This window comes from Montipora capricornis, chromosome 6, assembly GCF_036669925.1.
Source record: "Montipora capricornis isolate CH-2021 chromosome 6, ASM3666992v2, whole genome shotgun sequence".
NCBI lineage: Eukaryota > Metazoa > Cnidaria > Anthozoa > Scleractinia > Acroporidae > Montipora > Montipora capricornis.
The window spans coordinates 23,633,063-23,654,798 of record NC_090888.1 but is presented as its reverse complement, the minus strand read 5'-3'; the positions used below and the strand labels follow the sequence as shown (position 1 = coordinate 23,654,798).

At 40.8% G+C, this 21,736-nt stretch overlaps 1 protein-coding gene across 2 annotated transcripts in view; it reads left to right on the top strand.

Annotated features, from left to right (window-relative positions):
- LOC138051811 (uncharacterized) overlaps window positions 1–21,736 on the top strand; it is a 215,030-nt gene that overhangs the window by 104,862 nt on the left and 88,432 nt on the right. The gene's annotated exons all lie outside the window — the stretch shown is intronic.

Genomic DNA, 21,736 nt, shown 5'->3' with positions numbered 1-21,736 from the left:
CGGAAAAGGAAAGAAGCCATTTCAGAGTTGACTGTCAAAAGCCAGAAAATAGGAATCACGTTAAAATTAGAAATCAGAGACGTACTACAGCTCGTGATGTGACAGATCGTCTTTGTCGGTTCAAGATCAAACAAGGAGTAATTTATTAATGTACTTTATTCCACTTTATCTCTGAAAACGAGATCATTTACATGGATTTTGATGTATTTCGTTGAAACACGCCACCTTGGCTTAGAACCAGAATCGGCTAGAAAGGACAAACTTCAAACAAGATCTTCAACAAACTACCTGTACGTGCTCTAAACAAACTTCTGAAACCACAAGCTGGTGATGTTTCTCCTTACTTTTACGAGAACTCATTGCGATTACATGGTTATAACATAAGCGCAAAATTTTCTTGTCACTGTCGAGGCACATCGAAAAAGAGCTAATTAGGCAAACGGAGTGAAAAAACCTGTTGTTCGCTCTCATTTTAAAGCCAAACAAACCATCAAACGGATCAATTATTTCTGTCCAAAAAGAGTACAGATGATTGTTATTTAACTCCAGTTGAGAATAAAAATTCGAGTTGCATTCCTGAACAAAGGAAAAAAACGACTAAACCACTTTTTAGAAATATGCATCTACTTGAAATAATTCATGCGTAGAAAAAACAAACGGTTTAGTGTCCAAGAAAATAATTTATGGAGTAACTTCTTCCACCAAGTTTGAGCTATTACTGGTGGACCGTTTTTGTCGTTCTCGTTCTCTTTCTCTCTTCTTTCGTTTCTGTTCTTCTGTCATAGGGCGTCGAGGCATCTTGCAACCTTAGTAGATTCAAAATTAAAAATCTTAAGACTTTAGTCAAAAATTTCAATATGGAGTAAAAAGCAGCACTAAACAAATTAATAATAAACACTCAGCTTTAAGTTTATATCCCTCCAATGCTTAACTTGAATAAATACGTAGCCACAAGTGTGTCCTGATCACAGCTATATTATGTCAAACCTGGTTTGAAACCAGCGAAAAATGCAAGAAAAAAATATTTTCAAACCGTACCTGAACGCGAAAAGCATCGACTGTCAAGAGCTTTCGGTGACGTAGCATGGACGTGTAGCCGCATCGAGCCACAGAAAGAGCCCGAAAAATTAAGCCTAGTTTATGTTCAGATGTGCGTCTGATCTGGCTTGAGCCTGCGATCCAATCAACAACAAGTCTCTGGTCAGCGGTCGACTTTAAAAAAAACAACCAGCTGACCTCGATTAAGTCTAACTTGAGCCCGCGATGTTGTCACGTGATACTCGTCAGCGGATACCTTGTTTAGACAGGTGTCAATTTAACATAACATAACCTTGATTTCTAATATCAAAGATGTATGCTGTAAACTAGCTAGTGTGTCAACTGGAGCTCTAAACTTGAACCCTTACATGGTTACGTGATACTGGTCACATCGGCATACATGGAAGGGTTGAACGGACGTACGGTGAGCAAAACCAAATTTTCTCGCATCAATGGGTTACCATATTTTCTTAACTATGGTGCTCCGCGCGCGCGGAGCACCGCTATAAAATAATATCATTTTTGGGCTGTTACCGGCTGTTTATTGATGATAGTGAAAGATGATTATAGTGTCCGATTGGATCATTTTATTAAAGTTTGACATCGTTGCTTGAGTACCTGTATCCTTTCCTGCTATTTAGATGTCAATGAATGGATAATCGGGTTCCATGATTGCAATGAAAATGCAACTTGTGCAAATACCGCTCAAAATTTCAACTGCACATGCAAGCCAGGCTTTACTGATGATGGATGGATATGTTTAAGTACGATTACAGTTGTGTTTTGTGCGTTTATCCTTATTGGTATCATCACTAGTTCGTTTTGAGCCTAAGGCTCGTCAGAAGCATCCGCTCGCTTTCGCCAAGTCTGATTTAAGCCTTAACCCCTCCCACAAGCTAGATGATGTCACAATCTGCTTCTCAATGCAAGAACAAATGTTCTTCATAAAAGGGATGCAAATCGGTTTGTTACGTTAATATAATCTCAATAATGCACACATTTTGACTGGTTTTCACCCACGATCTTGAGGACAAACACAGAGCTGACGTCATATTTGAGAACTTTTAGATCTTTATTTTATGAAAACAAATAGATTCCATCTGGCATGCAGTAACACAAAAATCAATGACGCACTCGGTTATCACCTCGTGTGCTCCTTTTTTTGTTCTTGCCACACTTTGACGTTATCTGCGACGGATCTGTTACTGAAACGGCGCACGGCACCATGGCACCTATTTGTTAAATAGATCCATGCTTCTCATAAGCTCGGTCGATTGACAAACAAATGGCAATGGCGCATTTTGCATTTCTCATTGAGTCCCGGGCGAAAAATGCAAAGCTTTATATGCGAAGCGCTGAAGTTACAAGAAATAAAAGAACAACTAAGGCCATTTTTCAGTTTGCCAAAATCGAACATCAATCAACCACTCTCAAAAGGCATTTTGACTTAAAAGATCTGTGGGAAAAATGATCTCTGCACCTTTCGTTTTAAAAGAGAAAACACTAGCCCTGTTCGTAGAGCAAACTTATGATAGGAAATGACCAAAACTCTAAAGACACAACGTAATTTGCCAAGATCATGTCATAAAATACGGTTAAAGTGTTATTTGCGAAACAAAAATGAGATCTTCAGCTTATAAACTTACCTTTCGTTTCTGCAACTAAGAACCGTACCCAATAAAATAGGCCCCCAGACGAAAGGTTGACATGTCACGTAGATCATTCTCCATTCCATGCAGAATGCCTTTTCTTTTTTTGCGCCATATCCTTATCGATTTTTTTTTAACTAGGCGAAATCTACGAAGTATTTCTTGAGCGAATTCAACAATTCATCCGTTCCATTTAGTCTGGGAGCATCTGTAATCCCGTGGGAATTTCGTGAAGAAAGCAAGCGGCCTAACTAGATATGTTAAGGGGGCCCTAAGGAACATGACAAACGTCGGCAATTTTGTAACCTGCACCGACGGCTTTTTTTGGGGGGGCTAAAGGTGTGACTTTCAGAGTCCAACATGGAAACGAGGCTTGATCTTCAATTGCTTTCTAACCATCGTCAATGGTGGCAAATATTCGTCAAAAATTCTTATGCTTTAAGTTGGGGTGTATCTGACACGTATTAGCAATAGAACGGATCACGTGACCACGCTAACGTGAAAACGAGGCTGGATCACATAATGCCTTCTAGCTGTTGTTTATGGCGACAGATTGTCCCAATGATTTCTTTATTGGAGTGTCACTTAAGGCGCTGTTACACTGTGAAATGTTCCGTGCAACTTGTCTCGCAATGTTTAGGCGACATTGTGGCGGGACAAGTTGAACGAAACATTTGACAGTGTAACAGCGCCTTTAGACAACTCTGTAACATAACAGTAATAAATCTGATCTCGTGTCCATTATAACATGCAAAGGAGCTTGTTTTCATGAAATGCCTTGTGGCATATTTTTCACTGCTTACTTTTTACAACTAAGTCCATTCAGCCAAATGCAATTTTTTCACAACTCCTTGAAAAGGATAAAAGGTATTCTATTCATCTCCCTCGTCTTCCTCCTCCTCCTTTTCACCATCATCGTCGTCATGATCATCATCAACATTATCAACATCAGATGACTCCTGGTCATCGTCATCAGCATCATTATCACAGCTTACATCATCTTCAGCATCATTGCAGCTGCAGAAATCGGTGCATCAAAGTCCTGCTTTGCGACGTTGACATCTATTAGTGGACCATTGCTCCTTAGTTAGATGGAGGATTTCATCGGATAACAGCTTGTGGCAACCACTGTAAAGCAACCCGTAGAGATATGGTGTACCTCGAGAGAAATCATTTGGGGGATGATACGCAATAGTTGCTGCATGCTGTTGACGCTGCAAACTCATCTAAGCTGACACCAACATGCACGTGTTTGTAGTGTGCCCCTTAGGCGATTCCCAGAAATAATAATAGCTTTATTAATCCATCAGTAAATAAAAAATACTACGAATTTACTATGATAAATTTAAAACATGAAAACTATGAGGTAATGTTCAATTTGAATACTTAGGATTTCGTAGAATAACAACTCAAGAGAATATCATCTATTGTTTAAAATGCGAGTTGCCCTTAACGCAACGGACTTCATGTGCCTATCATTCCTAGAATGTGGTACCTTAGCGCGATTCATCGCTCGAATACAATGGCTATTGATCGTGTGCGTTGATATCAGTGAGTAATTGGGGTGGTTCTTATCACTTAACATTCTCTCGAGTTTGCTCCTTAATTTAAAGCTGCATCTCTGAGCTCTTAAAGGTTAGGTATCCTAGCCTTCAGAATGCCTGCGATTCTGCACACACTGCATATCTTCGGCGAGTTATTTGGGGATACCACTCCAGACCAGAGATGCATACTCTAACACTGTGAGAACACATTTTTTTTGTGACTAGGAAGAGGATGCATTATAGAAAGATACATATCAACACTATTATTCGTGCTCTTGGACTTGCAAAACTGCGGCGCTTCCTGGATTCCAGCTTAGAGTGGAGCTGATATAACAGGATTCTTTGCGGGTATGACTAAGAATATTTTTTAATTGATCACCTCTCTCTTTCGTCCATAACCCGCACTTCAAATATACATTCATTTCATTCATCGAGCCCTTCACGGGAGCGAATAAGCCCAACAAATTGACCCGCTCCCAACTGGTTCCTAGACCAGGATGAAGCAATTAAAGATCTTTGGCTGAAACGAAAAATCCACCATGCACATCTGAAAGAGAACAGTGTAAGAGAACAAGCCGTATTTAACAACATAGAAGCCAAATTAGACATAGAGATAAGAACAACGAAAGAAAACTGGTGGAATAAGAAAGCAGAAGAAATTAAAAAGTTTGGAGAGCGTAACAACTCGCAGGGACTGTACTCCGCACTTAAAACTGTGTACGACCCTAAAACGAACACTGTTGCCCTGGTTAAGAATGCAGATGGAACTCAGCTACTAACAGACACGAAAGAAATACCAGACAGATGGAAAGAGCATTTTCACCAACTGCTGAATCAAGACGGGAACGTAGACAATGATAGTAGTAATATGGGCCCATATGGCTCGGTTTTGAGGGAACGTCCTTATTGGTCAATAAAAAATTTAACGAGATGCATCGCAATCTGATCAGCTACTGAAAATTGGGTCCCTTTCGTCCCACATAATGAAAATTGGGTCCGCCATTATCACAAGCACAGTTTAGTAGGAGGTTTGTGATTGGTTTAGAAGTTGGGATTAAAGTCCAAAAGTTTAAGATGGCGTCGCGACCTACCCCCTGACCAAGTGTCACGTCATGGTATTCAAGATGGCGGACCCAATTTTCATTAGCCAATCAGATTGCGATACATCTCATTAATTTCTCCATTGACCAATCAGAACGCTCCCTCAAAACCGAGCCATATGGTCCCATAGCCAATAAGATGAGGGTATGACGTCATGGTATTCAAGATGCCGGACTAGAAAACCATCTTGGGAAAAGAGCCAATAGGAGGACTGTATGACGTCAAGAGGAGGCAACATGATTGGTTTTTCAAATTCAAAACGGTTTAATACATTAACAAACAAACTATTTACAGGCAGGAACGTGCGAAGAGCCTGTTGCCTAGCCTCGTCCCTAAACTAGGCTTTGGTAGATTGTGCTAGCATAATTTTAAGCATAATTTAGCAAAACGAGCATTATTTTAAGCCTTTATTTCAGTTTAGCTCTGCTAGAATAATCCGAGTTTTTATGCGTTGAAAACAAAAAAAAAAAAACATCATAGTTTTAGAATAATTTAGTTTGTATTTTGTTTCTGTATTGTTTTTGGAAAATGTTGAGGTATGTGCTAAGGCCCATGGTCAAATATGGTCTGGCAGACCAGGTTCCCCTTTGCATGACTCTCCCCAAGCCACCACGCTTATGGCTCGGCGGCTTGGCCCCTCAGGCCAAAGATGGCGTCGTCCTCGAGTACATCTTCCAGCACTTCCAGCGACCAACAATCTGATAACCTACCCCATTGGTCTTCTGCAGTTATGAAGGGTCTGCCATACAGAATAAACTAATAATTCATTCGCGCTATTGTTTTGTAGAACAATACGTATACCCAAGAGAACCGAATATATACCTGGGTAATTTGTACTTACGGGATGAATAAAAACGGATCTTATTTTTCTCTCCCTCCCTCTGTCTCTCTCTCTTGTTTCCCTTCATTGCCCACACCGTTACTCGCTTTCGTCCCAGCTTTTCTCTTTCTATCCCTTCGTCTTGCCCTTTTTTCCAGATCCCGCTCGGCTTTTTCTGCCATTTTATCCCATGGTATGTTACTCGCAGCTTGCCTTGAACTCCGACCGACCGTAATTGTCTGGATTACTTGTCCCTGTTGTTGACCACTGAGCCAACGTGTCAAGTTGCTAATTCACACGTTGAAAATGATATTTATTTTGAATTCTGGCTGACTATTTACATAACAATGATACATAATTATATACACGTGCCGCGCCGCGCACCTACAATGGTCTACAATCGAACTTACACTTGTAGGTTACCGTTAAGAGATCCCCCTTTTACTACTCTTGAAACAACCTATCCCTTTAATAATGCTAACCATAACCTTAATTACGACCAAAGGCACTGTTTCGGCTTAAGATTAGTCCCTGCGATAGTTTTAGGTTTTCCAGTATTGCTGTGAACTGTGACCTGCTTTTCCTTCATGCCCCGTGCGTGCGGCACACCTATAAGTTCATTGCCTGGAATAGTGTACCACGCTTAAGGTCTGATTGGTGCATCTTTCAGTCATGGGAAACTTTAATGCACGAGTTCAGTGCAATTAAAATCGATTTATGTTTCCCTTGTTTTGAGGAAAACTTGTGTCTTCGTAATAATCAAGATGGCTACCAAGTAAAAGCGTCACAGCAAAGAGAGATTTGAACATTTGGAAATTGTCCCTGCTTTATAGCCTATCCCTAGCTGTGCATAGAGTAGTGCAAAGAAAACAATTTACTTTCGTCTTCCGTGTCCACAACCTGTGTGAAAACGCAGTCAGTTGCGTGGCAAAGACAAAGTGCATCGGGAGATGGATCTGTTTCGCGATGCTCAAGAAAAAACTGCAATGGATAACCTGCAATCCGCGAGAACACATAATTTTCTGACAGTAAACTTTCCTTGAAAAAACTATTAGCCCTAGCTACCTGTGGCGGGAAAGTTTACAATTGCCTACAAGACAAGGGCTAACATCATCTCCCAGTTAACCATCGCCTAAACTTCGTCGACCCAGACAAACGAGCCCACAGCAGGGCATTGAAAAGAGTCTGACATGATGGGGAGTGAGACAAAGTATGCCTCGTACGGGAACATCCATGGATCTCTACAAAAGTTATTTACTTGGAAGCATCATAAGCAAATGAACAGAAAAGAATCAAAATAAAAGACTGAACTAAACTTACTTCTGTGGCGGGTTTCCGTAAACTACGAACTCTTGAAACTGAACAACTCGACGGCTTAAAACTGCTGAAACTGGTTGACTTAAACTACTGAAACTGGTTAGCGACTGACTCATATCCTTTCAAACACGTGCTATTAACTGATCTGAAACCCCTTAAGCCTTAGTCACTCAAATGAATTCTCTTAAAATGTCAATCAAAACTTTATGCGTTTCCGGTACTAATTAAACAGTTCTATCGCTGTAACATTCCCTCCGCCCCGATGAAGGAAGCGTTCTTCATCGTACTCAAAGCCTTCGGCTGGTTTTACTACTACTATCTTCGTGATAGGTCTTGAAAATTCGCCAGTTGGTGTTTTTACTTTCACGTCCCTGACTTTTCCGTCCTGCCCTGGGTACACTTTTATTACCCGTCCGGTAATCCATTTTCCTCTCAATGCATTCGAATCTTGTACCATGACAAAGCCGCAACACAAACGTTACGTCTGTCTACGTTCCACCTCCTCCATGGTACTAGCAAGGGGAACACATCTCTTGTCCACCTTCTCCAGAAGGAGTCCAAAATCTGCTGGATGAACTCTACTCTTTTCCTTGGGTTCCTTGTCTCATTGAACGGGCCCTGCGGAACTTGAGAAGACGCTCTACCTAACAGCATATCGTTCGGACATAAATAAGCTCCATCGTCTGGATCATTTGGAACTCGACCAATCGGACGTTGATTGACTAGGTTAGCAACTTCTAAAAGACACGTATACAATTCAAAAGGCGTCAAGGTGTGATTTCCCACTGCTTTCTCTATAGCGGTCTTGCAACTTTTTACAAGAGCCTCTGCGCAACCATTCTAGTGTGGTGCTCCTGGGGTTGTAAACTTCCACTGCATTCCTTTATCGGCACAATATTCTCGAATTGTTGCAATGTACCATCCTTCGATCATCTTGCGGAGTTCCCTTTGAGCTCCTACCATCTGCGTTCCGTTGTCGCTTATCATCATTATGATAGCGGGGTAACCTCTGATGGAAAAAAATATGTGAAGCGTTTGAATGAATTCCATGGTAGAACAGTCAGTAGCTATTTCTAGATGGACGGCTCTGGTGTTGAGGCATGTGAGAATAACTCCATAGTACTTCGCCGTTTTGTTTCTTCCAAATTTTACCGTGAAGGGACCAAAATAATCGCTCGACGTATAGTGAAATGGCGGGGTGTTTGGTGCCGTTCGGTGTGGAGGTAGGTCGGCCACGATCTGCGTTGTTGTCTTCGGTTTCATTTCTCTGCAAAAAACACACTTGTACTTGACCGCTTTTGCAAGGTCGTGACCTCGCACTATCCAATAGTTTGCTCTCGTTTTAGCTACTGTTGTCGCTACCCCGGGATGTCCGCACCGATGAGCTTCTTGTATGATAAGACGTAATGCGATGTGGTTATGAGGTAACAATACTGGGTGCTTTGTTTCATAGGATACGATTGCCTTGTCGAAGCGTCCTCCACGGGGGCCAACTCGGATAATGCCTTCGTCATCTACAAAGGGACTTAGCATCTTGAACTCGTTGTTCACCAGGCGGTTCTGTAGGCTTCTCTGTGCGTGTCTGATAACATGTTTTCTGCATTCCTCTAACTCTTGAGCAGATAGCGGTCCTTGACACATTTGGGACTCGTTAGTTTGCTTTATCTTGGCTAGAAAGTTTCTCTTCATCCTGAGTACCCATGTCATCACGCGAACTAGCTTCTTCCAACTGGAAAATCTATTGCTGTCAGCTATAATTGGCGAGAACGCCACAGCTCCTACATTCAACGTCTTCCTACATTCCTTTTCTACGTCTTCTTGGTTCGGCTCTAGTTCGCTCTGGGGCCACTGTTCTTTAGGCAGGCGTAAAAAATCTGTTCCGGACTGCCATCTTCCTGACAACTCCGTAACCACTATACCACGTGAGACATCCTCTGCTACGTTGTGTTGGCTTGGAATATGCTTCCACTGTGCTGGGTCGGTTTGACTTTGAATTTCTCCAATTCTGCTAGAGACAAACGGTTTGTAACGCCTGATCTTGCCACGAACCCATGCTAACACGATGGCACTCTCGGTAAAGATGACGGTTTGTTTGAACTGGAAAAGAGACTCTTCCTTGATTGTGCCTTGTAATCTGGAAGCTAATACAGCCGCTTGTTGCTCAAGCCGCGGGATTGTGATCTTTTTGAGGGGAGCCACTCTTGACTTGGCTGCTATGAATCTGATGTCAAATTTATCCTTCTCTACTGCCCATCTGATGTAAGCACATGCGCCAAATGCGTCTTGAGATGCGTCTGCGAAGACACAAAGTGTCGGTTGGGAATCGGCGGGTTCCGATGGGGATAAACTTCTTGGAAAGGAAACTTCATTAAGCTCTTTCATTTCCTTGAAAAGACTGAACCACTTCTGTTGCACTGTTGAAGGGAGGTCTTCGTTCCACTCATATCCCTGCTGCCATAGCTCTTGAAAGCCAATCTTAGCTCGTATCAGAAAAGCTGCTGCGAAGCCAACAGGATCATAGATTCTTGCTATTTGACTGAGGATACTTCTCTTAGTCCATTCGCTTGAGTTCAGGCAGTCTATGGTTTCAGATTTCACTTTGAACTTAAAGGAACCTTCGGTAGAGTTCCACACAATGCCTAAGACCTTATCTTCACCTGATCCATTAGGAACGTTCACTTCTTCATTCTGTTTATCGCCGGTGTCCTTTAAATCTCTATTTGATTGCCATTATTTAATTCTAAAACCACCTTTGGCTAACACTTCATCAATGTCCGTCGTCAGCTGCCGAGCTTCTGACACGGTTTGCACTGAGTCCAGAATGTCGTCCATGTAGCTGTTTTCTTTCAGTGTCTTTGCTGCACTCGGACTGTGGTTTTCTCTTTGTGCTGCTGTTTTTCTCAAGGCTATCTGTGCCATAGCTGGCGCTGGTTTGTCATCAAACGTCAAAACGGTCTTCACGTAGGTGTCAGGCTTGCGATCTATCTCCATACTTCTCGACAGGAATCGATGTACGTGCTGGTCTTCCTCTGGTATCAGAATTCTGTGGTACATCTTGGATATGTCACCACTGATGGCTACTTGATTTTCTCTAAAGCGCAGAACGATCCCCAAAATACTGTTTAACAGGTCCGGTCCTTTTAACCAATAGTCGTTCAGTCTGTGGCCTTGATAAACCGAGGACGAATTGAAGACAATTCTTATAGGCGTGCTCTTTTTATCTGGTCTCAAAACCTCGTGATGAGAGATGTAATGCACAGGACCAGTGTATTATGCCAATTCCGCGTCTGTTAACTTTCTAGAAAACTTCATTACTTCCATCTCTTGCATCTGCTGGTTATATGCTTCAGCGTTCGCTTGGTTCTTCATTAATCGGCGCTCTGTTGCTTCTAACTTTTTCATAGCTTGTGACGGGTTATCGGGGAGAAACTTAGGATCTGTTTTCCACGGATAGGGAATCATCCATTGATTTCCCACTTTCTTGCAGGAGTCTTGTATCATTCTTGTTTCTTCTCGTTCGGACTGAGTTAACTTATCCACTGAGCAGACATAGGGTTTCACTGCTACTCCCACGGATTCTGTGGACCAAAATTCTGACAGATCAACAGGAACGGTGTAGCTGACGAGAAACATTCTACTTGTTTCTTGATTTTTGCTGGTTGTTGCCCCAAATACCACCCATCTAAGGGGTGAATTCCTGGCCACCAGATGTTCTTATTGTCTCGTCTCGCCAGTGTGCACTTGGGCGTGGTCTATACCAATAAGTAGGTCCACTGGACGCGAGCCTCGATAAATCTTCTCTTTCGTCAGAAGTGACATTTTTGCAGCATCCTCCTTCGAAATTCCGGCAATGTCATCGCTTATTCGGGGAATCCCTATTGCCTTTACAACGAACTTCTCCTGTTAACTAGAGAGGTTAGTTGGACCTTGAACTCTTTTGTCTTCATTTGCTCCTCTTCTCCGCCTATTTTGGTTATGGTAATTGAAACGTTCTTCCCGTCTAGTCCAAGACTCTCTGCTGTCTCCGTACGAATCAGACTTAGTTGAGCTCCAGAGTCGAGAAGTACATTGCCACGCTTGTATAATCCTTGCCCTCCTATTTCTGCTGAGATAATCGGTAGTAATGCATCTTGACTATCCCGGACTGAAGAGATGCTTACTCTGACGGCTGCACTCTTGTGCAGCAGAGGATGATGGTAGTATTTGCATTGCTTGCCGTTCACCGTTTCTGTACATTGTGTTCTTCTGCTACAGTTGGACATTCTATGTTCTCTACCTGCTCTTTTAAGGCAGCTAAAACAGGCGTGGTTCTCCTTGGCGGCATTTAAACGCTCATCTAGACTTAACGCAGCAAATTTCAGGCACTGATCCGGCCAGTGAGTTGAACATTTAAAGGTTGATACTTTGCTTCGTTCTTCATTTCCTTTAGTTACGTAACTAACTGCGTGATGAGTGCTACGTGTCCTGAGGGGCGCGGTGGCTCGCATACGCGACTTCATTTCAGTGGTCATCCACGTCATCAGATAATGGAGAGTCGCCGGCTCGCCGTTCTTTTCTAGATCTCTCGACCAGACTTTTCTGTCATCGGCATCTTTTCAATTAATGACAACATGTGACTGTTATCTGTGTCACCTGGAACTCCAATCTCTTCCAACGTGTTTTGTAACATCGTTTTATTCACTATGATAATTAGTCGATCTGAAATGAACAAAATTACATAACAATCACTGAGACTTTGAATACGCGAAATCTCTAAGCAAATGAACAGAAAAGAATCAAAATAAAAGACTGAACTAAACTTACTTCTGTGGCGGGTTTCCGTAAACTACGAACTCTTGAAACTGAACAACTCGACGGTTTAAAACTGCTGAAACTGGTTGACTTAAACTACTGAAACTGGTTAGCGACTGACTCATATCCTTTCAAACACGTGCTATTAACTGATCTGAAACCCCTTAAGCCTTAGTCACTCAAATGAATTCTCTTAAAATGTCAATCAAAGCTTTATGCGTTTCCGGTACTAATTAAACAGTTCTATCGCTGTAATGAGCATATTGCCGATCTCTACAAAGAGCGATAAATCGCAAGATCCCGCTAAAAGCACCGTTCGTGATCCTGAATACAGGAAAGGAAGAAAACATACACTTTGCAGTGTCTCGGCGAATTCGTAAGCAGACAGATAGAACAATGTCACGATAAAAAGAGCAGGTGGCCATTAAATTTTTTTATGACAGTACTTTTAATCGGTTTGTTTGTTATGTTTGAGAATCTGAACCCTATTACAACGATTGCTTGAAACTCCACTTCTTGCGCTTATTCTAAAATTGAAAAATGGGTAAAATTGGAGGAAAAGTGCCCAAATTGCAAGAAAAAAGAAGAAGCGCCACAGTCCCAAAGGACGTCTATTGTTATCGCTATTGTTTTCTTGAAACAAAGGAGTGTATGCATAATGAAGTAGGGACCTGTGCGGAAATCTGGTCGCTTAGTTTTTTGATATCTTGCTTGTTACTTTGTATTTCTATATTTCTTTTTTATAGTGAATCGTTAAGTTAAAGTACGAATCTCAAACTGTACAGGAGTTTAATTACAGTTATGAAATTTTCAATATCGGATATTGCGTATCTGTCGTACTGATATAAAACGATTGGCTCACTCAATCTCGGTTATCAGCTCATACACCGTAATGACTTAATATGGGAAGTGATTGAGTGGGTCGTTTTGTAGAAACTGACACAACATCCTGTCGTTCTGTAATTAAGACAGTTCAGAATATGACAATTATTCCTTTCGCTCTTACTGGATATGAGACTGGTTATAGCCAACTCGGCGCTAAGCGCCTCATATAAGCGCCATCTCATATCCAACGTGCGCTCTTGGAATAATCGTTAACTGAAATATTGGACCAGTTGTTTAGCATAACGTTTCTTGATCACATCCAAAAGGCATTGGTTACCTCACTAATAAGATATGGAATTCGTTACGCTGTCCTACTAATAATAGTCTGGTTGCCTCCATGTCAAATCCAATATTACCAGTACATAGGTTTGTGAATTGTCCATATTTTTCTTGAATTGGAATCGAGATACTCCCTATTAACCAATCAAACGACAAGGTACAACTAAACCTCGTTGCCAGGGTCTTCATTGTCGACAAAGAGACCCTGGGAACGAGGTTGTGTACAACTGAGTATTGGCCAATCAGCATCAGCAAGTCTCATGGTGGTGAAAACAGCTGCTTGTTTTGATAATAGATAGCTATACAATTAATAAATGCGAGGAATTTTTGCTTAAAATTAATATTAGACTCAACAGATTCCTCCAAGTACCGAATTTTGGCATATCTCGGGATTTTATCAGCACTGCTCATGTATGAGCCAATCATTTCCGAATTGGACAGCACGGAGTCCAATTACTGCTGACTGCCACTCCAAAAAAAAATTACTGATTAAGTCAAGCAAAACTTCTTAATAAAGAAAGCTCAAATAGTGGAACACTGCACTTGTAGGGACATCTTTGTTCACGTCATTGTTTACATTTTGCTTCATTAACTCACAGAAGGCATCACGCTATTTACAAATTGACTTTAAAAGGTAAAAGAACTTGTTAAAAGCCTTTTAGCTTTGATAACAAGCCAGTTATTAGCCATCAAAAAATGATAAATTCTTGGGTGGCAAAAGCAATAATGATCCCATACATTCTTTGTTAAATTTTGAATTTTCAAAGCATCGTTGCTTAGAGATTATCTGGTATGTCGGGTTTTTCAGAGATAGCCCGTCATGCAATGCACATTCAATGTTCAGAACGTTATTTTCGGCTGACTGCTAATGAGACAAAAATGTCAACAGATTTCCCTGCAAAGCAGAGATCATGGTTTCAAGTACCGTTCAAGCCGCGCAGCAACCACTGACCGGTTGGCTCAGTTGCTTGAGCGCTCGGACTACTGTGCGGGGATCAAAGCTCCGGCCGGACCAACGCTCAAGGTCTTGATATGACTGGGGAGAAAGTGCTGCCTTTGTAATAACATCTGCGCATGATTATATTAGTCTATTTTTTTCGAACAAGGACGATAAACTGTAGGCTTTCAATGTTCAAAACCCCGGCTGAGGGACAAAAAAGAACCCATACAATACTGTGTTGTGGCCTGCCTGTGGTGTATGGTACTCTCTATTACGCTGACTGACCCTCGGAGGTCGGCCTGTGAAAGGGACCTGTTTCCTATTATTGACTGAATTTATTTTAGGCTTTCATTTGGCTTCTGCTAAAGTAGCGCTTATAACTGCGATAATCATTTCGATATTTCATATTCTCCTCGCTGTTAAAATTTGACTTTCGCATATTATGCACTTCATGTATATACATACTCTTTGGGTTTATCTTGAACGTACATAGACCATATCCCAATTGGCCTGGGTAGGCAAGTTGATAAAGAAAATACATTGGCAACACAGAGATTATGGGTTCAAATCTCAAATGTCAGGCTTTTATTTCGCTTTTGCCGGCCAAACTAGCGCTCATGACCGAAATGATTATTTCAAAACCTAATACTGATTCTGACTTCTCATTAATGGAGTAATACAAATGCAAGTAGCAACTTATGGTGCTTACGTTTTTCTGTACCTCTCTTTCTTCTTCCTCTTTTCGACTCACTTTTTAGCTGGCTGCTTTAGGAGCCGGTCTTTTTTTTTAATTTTCTGTTTCTTACACCACTGAAAACGAGCCTGTGTTTTTAGATTTTCAACGAAGCCTTCTTTATTATGGTTTACTCGAAGAAAATATTACGGTTCCACCTTGAGGCTGTATTTTTAAGTAAAATAAAGACCCGGGCAAACGGATTGAACATTTGCTTCATCATCCGTTCGATTTTGTAGAACAGCGATGTTGAACTGAATCATTTGTTCTCCCTTTTAACCACGTTGAAACATGTTGAATCGAAGTTTACTCGATGTTGAATGAGCTTAAAAAGGTTTGATTCAACAACCATTCAACATTTCATTTATTATCGCGAATGTTGAATGAAGTTGATGCCGTTTGCCCGCGCTTTTAACATTGTTGGGTATGCGCTTGCGCACAAATCGGTTTCTCAACAACCGCGGCTGCAGCCTGGGATTGAATACAAGGCCTCCCGAGAAGCTTTGTTGAATCAAATGCTGATGGTTTGTTGAGACCATTTGCCCACAACAGCAGTCCGACATCGTCGTTCAACACCGTTGAACAAAATCGAACAGATGTTGAAGCAAATTTTAAAACCGTTTGTCCGGGCCTTAAGAGTAAAAGACCAAATCGGCTAACTCAGTGTTGTTCCCAATTCAAATCTCCCGGGGTGATCAAGTTACGTTGTGTACTGTATTTGCATTATAATGTAGCATTCACATTTAAACGATATGGAAATACCTGGAACAAAACGTTTAATTCCCAAAGGGTTTGAATTGGGAATTGGGTACAATTTGAGTTAGCCGACTTGGTCTACACCACACACAATTCAATTTAGAAAAAAGAAACACTCGTTTACTCGAGGCATATTACCTTAACGGTGCTATGCCCAAAGTTCACTTCATGTCAACTGGTGTTCTCACGTCAGACGTTTTTGGCAAATAATTCTGGGACCTGAATTCGCTTGGTAACAAGGAATATCATTCCACCCTCCCGAGTCATCCATATAGGCGCAACCCTCGTTTCCATTACTATTAGTGGGCTCTCCTTCTTTCCACGAGTCATAGTCTATTTTCTTGTCATTTAACCATACCATCTCGCCTCTGTTTCGCTCCATACCGAGCCAGATCCATTCTTTATTCTTGTCCTTCACTAGGTTCTTGATAAATTCATTTTCTTCCGCTGATCCGATAATGGGGAGGGATGCTGACATAGACTCGCATTTTCGCTGACCTTTTCGCATAGTTGAAAACGTCCCAGGGACTAGGACGTAATAGCATGAATTCCCAAATGGTTCCCAGCCTGTCGGACACTGAACTAAAAAAATAAATAAAATATGAGAACTTACCAAGAGAAAAGAAGGATTGAGGAAAATGCGTCGTCCGGCCCGTTGGATGTATGGTTCAGTTTTCAGTGGAATATTTTTAAATGAATCAGGAACTCATCATTCAACTGAAATGTCACTGTCTCTTATTAGTTATTGTTTTTTCAGCGCCTTCAATGTTTTAAAACGGCTTCTCCCGCCAAGTACTCTCAATTCAGCAAATACTAGCGTGCAATGTTTCGAAATACGAAACAGGTGCATGCATATTTTACTTTGATTTACATGAAAAGTATCAATCGTAAATAAATTGGCTTAAGAAAACGATCATTTCAACTAGGGGTAAATTAGTATGATTACGTGTGGCAGAAAAGAGGTCACGTGAGTAGAACATTGAAAGAACCTTGTGAACTTCGAGTGCACATATTTTTGACAGTTGTCTAGTTACTTTGAATCGTGGGATCGTTTCGTGTGTGGAATTGAGCATTTTACCGTGTTATTCAGATTTTGTGAAGAGATTGTTAATTTTTTTAAAGAGCGGAACTAAACACTTAAACATTTAATGAGGGTACTAGTCATCGGATCCTGTGTGACATTAACCCTTTGATTTGCACGATTGATCAGTATGTAACTTCTCCTCACAGTTTCAATACACTGTCAGAAGGACTAGTGTTCAGAATGGAAATTATTATCAGCGTAGGGGCATTATTTTGACTTATTATATGGCTCTGTCTCACGAGGACTGGGAACTACAAAATTCACGAATTTGATTGGCTAAAATCGATATTGACCGCGGTCTAGATTTTCCCATCTAGACCGACATCTAGACCGGTAATGTTTTGCGGTGAAAAGATGCAAACTAAAATGCAAAAATATTGAGTATTTTCTTCTACCAATATTTATTTATGGAAGTGCCAAACAGTATGATGACAAAAGAGAGGATGACGAGCAAACTTTGACAGAATTAAGTTCAGCTCATCGCCACTCATCGCTGTTCGCAAGCAAAATGTCAGTTAGTACAAACCAGCTACATTAAACGAATTAAATTGTTCTTGTTTGGCCATATAATAAACATCTTATTAACCGAGCTAGGTCGGTCTGTATGGGAGAATCTTGACCTCGGTCGCTGGTACAGACCTCACTGCGTTCGGTCTGTACTGGGGACCTCGGTCAAGATTCTCCCATACAGACCTCCCGCTTGGTTAATAAGAACTAAGTAATAATTTATTCTCAGTACTAGCCAAAGAAAAGATATTTATAGTACTAGTTAGGTGAATAAACGTTTAGATCACGGGAGTGAAAGGGTTAAATGTTTCCGAGACGCCTGATTTTACCACTGTTGACAGCTGAGCGAATTCCCACGCAATGATTCGCGTGGTTCGCGATTTACCATCAAACAAAAATCGTGGAGGATGTTGAGAAAAACGCGTATACAGCTGTATACATTTTGTGGACGAACGTGACTTCAAGGAAGTGAGCGTAGTAGGAAAACGTAAATCGAAAAAGAATCGTAAAGCTGATTTTAGAAACATGAAAGGAAAACTTGAATCAAGCATCCGATAAAAGTTTTTGAATCAGTGCTATCAGATTCAACTGTGGATTCAAGTCAATTTGCAAAGGACACAGAGCTGTCTCTTTAAGGAAATATTTGACACTGTTTCTTATATGGCACAACCTTGTATGTGGTATCATCGAAAACTAGACAGTTGAGCAATTTTAGTTATAGATGTTTGAAACCTGTATATTGAAAAGGATCGAGTTTTATAAGCGACAGCCTGGAATTTTGTGAGCATTGGCAATTCGCAGACTACAGACAACAAGTAATATATCGCTGACTTGGTTAACGCGTTCTTGATTTTCTTCGCGGGATTAAAATATGACGACATACATGTAATTCTTAGATATTCATAAAGTGGACAGATAGATCATTACAACAGTACCAAACATGAAAGCAAAACTTGAACAGACAGTGCGATAAAAAATTTTGAACCCGTGGTATCGGATGGAAGTCAATTTGCAAAGCACGCATGTTAAATATACCTGCATCTTTCAAAATTATTACACTCGGTTTCGTACATTGGACAGTGTTGAAATTGGTATCATTGTAAACAACACAGTTAAGCAATTTGATTGATACATCTTTTCATCTTGTATCTAGAAAGGAACGAGTTTTATAGGCGACAGAATTTTGTACACAATGAAATATTGACTACAGTCACCAAGTAACATATTCCTGATTTGGTCAACGCGTTCTCAATTTTCTTAGCCGAATTAAACTATGGTGACTTAATTCTATGATAATCATAAGTTTGACAGCTAACGCTTTCAAACGGTACCACACATGACAGGAAAATTTCAATTGACCGCGCGATAAAGATTTTTGAAACCGTAAGATCGGATTGAAGTCAATTTGCAACGCACGCGAGTTAAATATAGCTCTCTCTTTCAAAATTATTTAACACGGTTTCCTACATTAGACAATCGTAAAATTGGTATCAGTGTCAATTACACAGTTGACCGATTTCCATGATATATGATTGCAAACTGTATCTTGACAGGAACGAGTTTTGTAAGGGACAGAATTTTGTAGACGATGAGAAAGTGCGCACTAAAATAGACAAGTAACGCAGTGCAACCAAGTTAAATATATCTGCATCTGTCAAAATTATTTAACGCGGTTTGATAGACTGGAAATTATTGGTATCATTGTTTGAAACCTGTATCTTGCAGACGACGAATATTTTATCAGGCCATGAAACTCAATTTTGAAATCGGAGAATGACATCGTACAGAATTTGCTGCAATTTCTGATTTTCTCTCCTTTACGAAACTTCCACGTAACGCGTGCGGTAACATTATCCGCGGGAAAAATAACCTAAGAGGGACAACGATGGGAATAGGGCCAATTCGCCCTTGTCACACGGCGGCCATATTGTCCCGGGAGACCAAAATGCTTTGTTTTACCACGCCAAGCCTCGCAGTGAAAACCATGGGGGTGAGGCTTGGCGTGGTAAAAGAAAGCTTTTTTGGTCTCCCGGGACAATATGGCCGCCGTGTGACAAGGGCGAATACGAGGGATTACTTCCCTTACCTTCATAATCTCTTGTTTCAGGTGACCCATTGCGAGTGTGGCTTACGCGCGCGCGATTAGCTGAAACTTTAAGGTGGCTCCCTAGAGTATTTGCGAATACCTTCACAACAGGGCACGAGTTACAAATGGAACCCTTGTTGATCTCTCTTAAAGTTTTCCCCGTAGAAATTTACCAATATGGGTACCGATATAATAAGGCTTATTTTTTGGGTGTCAAGTTTTGGATTATGGCCGTTACCACAGCAACATCACATCTAATGAAAGGCAGATAAATTCTTATTTTTGACCTAAATTTCGTATTATTTCTACTTTTCTTCCGTGAATTTTTTTTATTCTTTGCCACATTGTTGAAATGATATTGCCTGACATTTTGAAGTGGTAAAAAGTCAAGGTCATTCAGACGGTTTTGGCAATATTCTGTAATTTGTCATTTTTCTAAATATATTCGATCAGCTCTGACAGATTTTAACACGAATAGGGAATTTGATAGGAACTGTATGTGGTTAGAACTGAGCCAATTTTAAACAAATTTTACCGAAGGGAACGCGAGAAAATGAGCAGTTAATTTTACAGATTTGGTCACGCTGACGTCACAAAAATCAGACAAAACACGCGCGATTCAGGCTTAACGTGCCATAAAAGTGCCCAGCTTGCGCGCGCGGCCCTAACACTCTAGGGAGCCTCCTTAAGTTGCTTTTGTTTGTCAAATGCTTTTTAGATTGAAATATTTTCCCTTCCTTTTTAGTCCTCCAAGTGTTTTCTCTTTTAGTTAGTTCCAGGAAACTACACCGTAGAGCTTCAAATATTGAGTTAGTTTGCTTCTTTTCTTGATCAGTTGTATTCCCAAACAGTTATGCTTTTTATGAAGTTTCTACGCCATCATTTAGCTACAAAGGGATCTGAAGAAATGATAGAGAAACTTCAGCTCTGTTTTAGTTAGCTGGGCTAGCCGTAGAGCTTCAAATATTGAGTTAGTTTGCTTCTTTTCTTGATCAGTTGTATTCCCAAACAGTTATGCTTTTTATGAAGTTTCTACGCCATCATTTAGCTACAAAGGGATCTGAAGAAATGATAGAGAAACTTCAGCTCTGTTTTAGTTAGCTGGGCTAACTAAACCTAACTTTCAATTTTATGGACATCAATCGTAGTTACGTACTAAGCTTTCGCAGCAGTTCATGTTAGAAAAGTTTGAACCCTTTGGGTGGACAGACATAAACCAGCCATATATCAACCCACCACTAAATTCAAAGCTCTGTACGTCAATATTTGTCTTTCCTTTGCTTGATTGGTAACCTGTTTGTCAACAACAGCCACTCTAGAATGAAACTTAGGGAATCGAGACAATGGTGACTTTTGTGACTTCTCGCATGATATTAATTTCTTTTTATGCAAAGCAAATCCAGCAACCAGACACAACGTAAAAAGCAACCATTGCGCCCTCCAGTCTTGTCTTTTTTCCGAGTTCAACGCTATGTTGAATCTTAGACAGTATTCCATTTAGCATCATCCCCTTGATTTTAATCGCAACCACTTGGATGGAAGCCGTAATTGTCTCACAAGTCTCATGGAAGCCTCAGAGCCCTGTGTGAATATTGATATATCGAACGTGGCCTATTGGAGAAGTGGTTAAAACAAACATTTTTTGTAGCTTGACAGTGAAACTATCTATTTTTTGAGCGCATAACCACAATTCCCTGGGCCTTTGACCACAATCCCTTGCGTTTCAAAGAAAAACTGTTCTTCTCCCGATTAGAAAGCTGCATCTTTCGTTCGCTTCAGGCTCACTCACTGCGGTAGCAAAAATCTCCCTTTAATTCCACGCACGAACCATCGTTAAATTTCCGCAAGCATAACTGAACATCTCCCTTCCCCTCGGCAGCATTTTTACCATTTAGGTAAACTAGTCATACTCGTCATAAACAAATCGGACGACCGCGCGCGTTATCACTAGTATGATTACCGACTGAATGAACCGGTATCAAAAATACCATAATACTCTTTGTTTGTCCCTCCAAAATTTTTCTTAAGCATTGTTTCCAGTTTCTCTTGGGACCATTTTAAGTCCCAAGAGAAAAAAGAGAAAATAAAAACATTGCTCCGACCCATGCGAATTTATTACATATACTAATTAAACGATATGTTGAATTTCAGATGGTATTCCAGTTAGCATCATCCTTTATCTGTTTATTTCAATCGTAATCTTGCT